Below are 6,000 nucleotides of genomic sequence, written 5' to 3'. Positions count from 1 at the left end.
AACCTCTCTCATTTAAGGAAGGAAAAAGAACCAGACCCACATCAGTCTCCATCAAAACCCATCGATGACCTAGGAATTGGCCATGATTCTGCTTTAGAATCTCTACCTCTTTGCAAGTTGAGCTTTGCAGAGGGTAGAAGTCTCTAGAAGGGTGGCAGACAAGGAACAGAGGTCTACAGCTTGCCATTGATGGTATCTTTATGAATAAATACGTGTGGGGAGTGGTGGCATTGAGAAGGGAGAAGGACAAGCAGAGGGCAAATGGGCTGCCACAGTTGTGCATACCGTGTAGAATCAACATGAGAGCATGATATGGGAGGCTCTGTGCTAGGCACTGGGGCTACATCAGTCAGAGGTGACCCCAGCCTCCAGAGTCTCACTGCCTAATGCGGGAGAGAGATGTTAGTACACAAGTACAGCAGATGGCAAGCAGATGGCAAGCACGTTAGGATGTGAAGCCATAGATGTAAGCCACAGTGTTCTGGGACTTTCAAGTTGAGTCTGGAAGCATCCATGGGAGTTGCCCAGGGTGAGCCATTAAGGGAAGATGCAGAGGGGTAAGGGGTGCTCCAGGCAGAGTAATTGAAAGCCAAGGGGCTGGGAGGGAGGAAGAGGACATCCATGAGATTGGGAGGAGGATGACAACAAGGTGCAACTTATGACCAGGTGAAGGCAAATTGTTCAGGATCAAATGTGAGAGTGAGGGCCCCTGCTCTACCTACAGAGGCAGTATTCTGTACTGTGACATTTTGTGTTTTTTTTTTTTTTTTGAAGATTTTATTTATTTATTTGAGAGAGAGAAAGCACGAGCAGGAGAGGAGGGGTAGAGGGAGAGGGAGAAGCAGACTCTCCGCTGAGCAGGGAGCCCAACATGGGACTTGATCCCAGGACCCAAGAATCATGGCCCGAGTCAAAGACAGACTTTTAACTGACTGACCCACGTGGGTGCTCCACTACTGTAACCTTTGATGAGGATGGGCAAATACACGACTTTTTGAGGCAGCTATTTTCACTATTGAGAACCCCTGGCCATTATTGAGTTCTGAATATTAACAATGGCTACTGTTTCTAAGGCATTCAACAAATATCAGAGTACTTTCTCACATGTTCATCTTTGGCAGCCCATGAGGACACTGGGCAAGAGGTCATGCCACACACTAGCTACGTAGAAAGCCACTGAACCTTGCTGAGCCTCAGTCTTCCTAGCTGTGAAATGGGGATATTGACACCTACTTCACCTTGTGGATGTGAGGTATAGATAGGATAATTGTGGGGAAGTGCGTTGGAGGTCCTTGACACTTACCACTTCTCATTTGTTTGCACTGTTATCCCTCTGGGGTGAAGGTTTCAGAACCACGCCCCTGACCAGTTGTATTAGGAGATCCATCCCTCCAAAGTCTCCTAGGTGAGCATCTACTAGTGTCCCAGTTGGAGTGTTTTGGGGTGTGTAGAATGAATCCTTGCTTCTGTTTGTCAGATAGGAGGCACTGTTTTTAAGATGTACCCAAAGCTGAAACTGGAGGTGAGTGCCTCAGGCCAGCAATACATGTTTCTGCACGATTCTGAGTTCAAGTGTTTCATATTAGCCCCTCTATCTACCCTAATGACTCATGTTCACCAGCTTTAATTGGCCTCCCTAGTTGCTTTTATGTTTTAAATCTCTTCCTCTGATCCCCGAAGTCTGCCTGCTTCTGTTGCTGCCCTAATTGCATACACATTTTATTCACTAAATGATAACCTTAGCGATTTGTACCTTGATTTTAAAGCCACATCCCTTGTTGGAACCTTTTTTACATATGACCTCAGGTGACCCACCTCCTCCCTCTGACTGCTTTTTAATTTTTTTCTCTTGTCTATGAAATGTCTACTAAGCAATGTGCTGTGTGAAGAACATTCAAAGAGGACTAAGACACAGTCTTGTGAGCACAGAGAGACCATGAGGATGCACCCTGGGATGTGTTAGGTTGGGAATGCAGAGGGTATAAGAGGGTACCAATCCCAGGATGTTAGGTTTGGGAGAGGATGAGGGACTCTCACAGACAGAGGGACTGTCCCATACAGGATAAAAGAGGCAGGAAGGAGGCTGGTGTCCTAGGGCTACCATAAAAAAGTATCACAAAATGGATGGCTTAAAACACCAGAAATTTATTTTCTTGTATTTTTGGAGATAAGAAATTTGAAATTAAAATGTTGCCAGGGCCAGGCTTTCTCTGAAAGCTCTAGGGGAGAAACTGAATCTGTTCAACGGCATTCTCCTAGCTTCTAGCTTCTCCCGCAATCTTTGGCATCTCTTGGCTGGAGGTGCATCACTTTGATCTTTTCTTCTGTCATTACATGGCATTCTCCCTGTATGTCTGTCTCAGTGTCTCTCCTCTTCTTATAAGGACACCAGTCATGTTGGATTAGAGCCCATCACAACTCTATGCCAGGATGGCTTCATTTTAACTTGATTGCATCTGCAAAGACCCTGTTTCCAAACAACGTCATTCACAGGTCCTGGGGGTTAGAATTTCAACCTATCATTGAGATACAATTTGGTCATAAGAGAAGACTTACAGATAGTTATTTTCTAGAATCTTAACTTCTCGACTGGTCTTTGGGAATCAACATACATGGAGGTAGGTGTGAAGTGACAATGACAGGGAGAACCCTTCTGAGGCACACCCCACACTTTCCAGGACACTTTTTTTTCTCTATTTCTGGAGAGGTTCCAGGCTGGTGTTCGGAGAAGGCCAAGATGCTTTCAGCCTCACTTCCCATCTCCTCTCTTCTGCTCCTGGAAGTGAACTTTTGAGCAATTAGAGATGTCTGGTCTAATCTGAATGGTGCTCCTCATTACAAATCTATCAGGCTGATGTGTTGATGTTATCTGGGAGAGGCTGTAGCAACTGTAGGATAAGCAAGGCAGAAGAGAGAAATGGGGTTCATCTTGATCAAAACAAGTGTAATCAGGGCAGCCCGGGTGGCTTAGAGGTTTAGTGCCGCCTTTGGCCCAGGTTGGGACCCTGGAGACCCCGGATCAAGTCCCATGTCTTGCTCCCTGCATGGAGCCTGCTTCTCCCTCTGCCTGTGTCTCTGCCTCTCTCTCTCGTGCTCTGTGTCTCTCATGAAGAAATAAATAAAATCTTTAAAAAAAAAAGTTAAAAAAAAACAAGTGTAATCGAAAGATATTACTGAGGCTTGAGGCTTGATGGCACCACTCTATTTCCCTTGAAATCCTTTGAAAGACAGAAGCTTAAAAGAATAAACAAGATGAGATTCATGAGATAGCATTTCAGAATGGAGCTTAGGTACAGCTAAGCTGAGCTAAGGAGTAACAGAAGGAGAAAGTGCATGTCAAAAAAGGAAGGAAGGAAGGAAGGAAGGAAGGAAGGAAGGAAGGAAGGAAGGAAGGAAGGAAAGGAGAAGAAAGAAAGAAAGGAACTAAGGAAGGAAGGAGAAAGGAAGGAAAGAAAGAAAACCCTAAAATGCCTCTGCCCTGTGAATCTTGTGGGCGGCAAACTTCCTTCACAAAGTGCATGTTTGTGTTTTGAGGGACTGAGAGTCCAGAGACAAGTTTAAACACACATAAGTTCAATTTAAAAGTAAATAAGATAACACTGGAGGAAATTAATGATGCAATGTCCCTTTTTATGTAACACATTTTCTTTGGAATTCAAAATATATCTACTTAAAAATGACACAGCAATTTAGGGCACCTGGGTGGCTCAGTTGGTTAGGGTCCAACTCTATTTCAGCTCAGGTCATGATGTCAGGGTCATGAGATTGAGCCCTGCATCTGGCTCTGTGCTCAGCACTGAGTCTGCTTGAGATTCTCTTTTCCCCTCTCCCTCTGCCTCTCTCCTTGCTCATGCTCTCCATCTCTCTGTCATAAATAAATAAATAAAATCTTTAAAAAAAGACACCGCAACTGCCAGCTAGTTAACTAGATGGGGTAGGTGGAAGTGGGTTCAGAGGGAATCACTCAGCTGCATGGTATTTATTTTGGGGCGAGGGAGAGATGATACCCAGCAAAGTTCCTAGAAGTATCAGGCATGAGAATAAACACTAATTTATTCAATAAATATTTATTGAGCCACTATATGTGCTGGCATTATGTGACAGGATGTATACTCTCACCTGTTAAATGAAGAGACTCATATGTACTTTCAGGGTTGCGATTTTTGTTATTCAGGCTAATACTTAGTAATAAGTGCCAGATATTGAGTTGTGTCGAGTGTCAGGGCTGAAGGAGCTCATCGCATCCACCCAGTAAGTATACGAGGGAACTACTAACATCTCCCTCACTCTACAGATCAGAAAACTGAGGCACAGCGAGGTTAGTGATATGCCCCGAGCCACATAGTTAAGAAATAATGGAGGCTAAGATTTGACCCAAGTCTGTTTCAAATCCCAGGTTCCTAGTGTGACATAGTGATTTTGTAAGGAATCAAGGGCCACATAATCACTCTGCTTGATCCTTTTAAAAAAAAAAAAAGGTGTGAGAAGTGAAAGAGTAATAGGATTGGGGAAAAAAGCACCGGGGGCCTAAAGATGAGTCAGACAGTACCTCTGGGATGGCAGAGAAAGAAAGTTGCCAGTGCTGAACTGTAAAATGCCAGAGATTCATTGACAGAAGAAACCAGCTCATGTTAATCAGTATGGTTTCGTCCTTCTACTTGATGATAATACAACCACGAAGTTCTAGGTAGTTCTTATTTGTTCATGGTCCGCCATAACTCAAGAATGCATCCAGTGGAATTGTGGAGAGAACAGATGGGCACTTGGAGAAGAGAAGGGCCTCCAGTGCCAAGTCCAGTGCCTGGCTTCAGACATCCTTTGGATGGTGATTGCTGACTTCTTCCAGCAACAAATATTTATTAAGCGCCTACTACGTGTAGCACTGTAGCCTGCCTTAGGACACATACCTTCTCCAACAAACTCATTGGGGCAGACTTTGCATGTGCCAGAGAGACCTAGAGTTTTCCAGATCAGCAGGATGGCTGATGGGTCTGCCTTGGTGGAAGTGATGCCTTAGCATACCCTCTTGTTGCTCCAAAGCTCTAGAGCCTCATTCTCCAATCAGACTTATCAATAACACATCTGATCCTTTGATCTTAATCTGAGTCTGCTGTGTCTTACTTTCCATTGGTTCTGAATTTAGGAGGGGAATCATTTCCCTACCCCTCTCTAAGTAAATAATCATGACAATAAATATCAATAGGGGCTCTAAGAAGGTTGATATTATTTCAACAAACATCTACTATGTGCTCCCTCCATCTAGGAGCTATGCTAGCCTGAGGATATACCTGGGAATAAGACACAGCCCCTGCCCTCAGGGGCTCACAGGCCACTGACAGGTTGCAGGAAAAAGAACTAGTCTTTCTGGGAGAATGTGCTAAGACAAGTGATTAAGAAAGAGATAATCGCAGAACAGTATTTGGGCCCAGACGTGAGCACTAGTCAGGCTGGAAGGGTTGGGGTGAGAGGTTTTGTAGACTCACTTCTGGAGAGAATAGAGCCTGATCCAAGACTTGAGGAGTTAATTATGCCAAGAAAGAGGGGGAGGGTGTTCCCAGAGGATGTTCTAGCATGGACAAAATTGGTTAAACGTAAAATTTGTAGCAAGAGTGGTAAAAATGAAGTTGGAAAGGAGGATGAGGCTCAGATTTTGAAGGGCCTTGTATATCATAAGAAGGAGTTTGGAGTTCTTTTTTTTTTTAATAGCAGGTGAGAGGTAGGTGATGAAGAATTGAAAATTTTAAACCTACATGGTTTGTTTTCCCAGTGTGAATGAGGTATTCGGGTAAGGCCATGGAGCCAGCATGGAGGCAGAGAAACCAAGGTAGGTGCAGACTGAGCGAGTTAATGTGCATCAAATGCTTACAATGGTGCTTGGCACAGTCTCATTGCCATATAAGTATTTGCTATTGTTGTAATCAGTCAGGATGGTCTAAGTCAGGGGTCAGCAAATTTTTCTATTCAGAGCTAGATTGTACATGTTAGGCTTTTTATTAGGCC

The sequence above is a fragment of the Canis aureus genome, chromosome 14 (genome assembly GCF_053574225.1).
Source record: "Canis aureus isolate CA01 chromosome 14, VMU_Caureus_v.1.0, whole genome shotgun sequence".
NCBI lineage: Eukaryota > Metazoa > Chordata > Mammalia > Carnivora > Canidae > Canis > Canis aureus.
Note: the sequence above shows the minus strand (reverse complement) of the source record.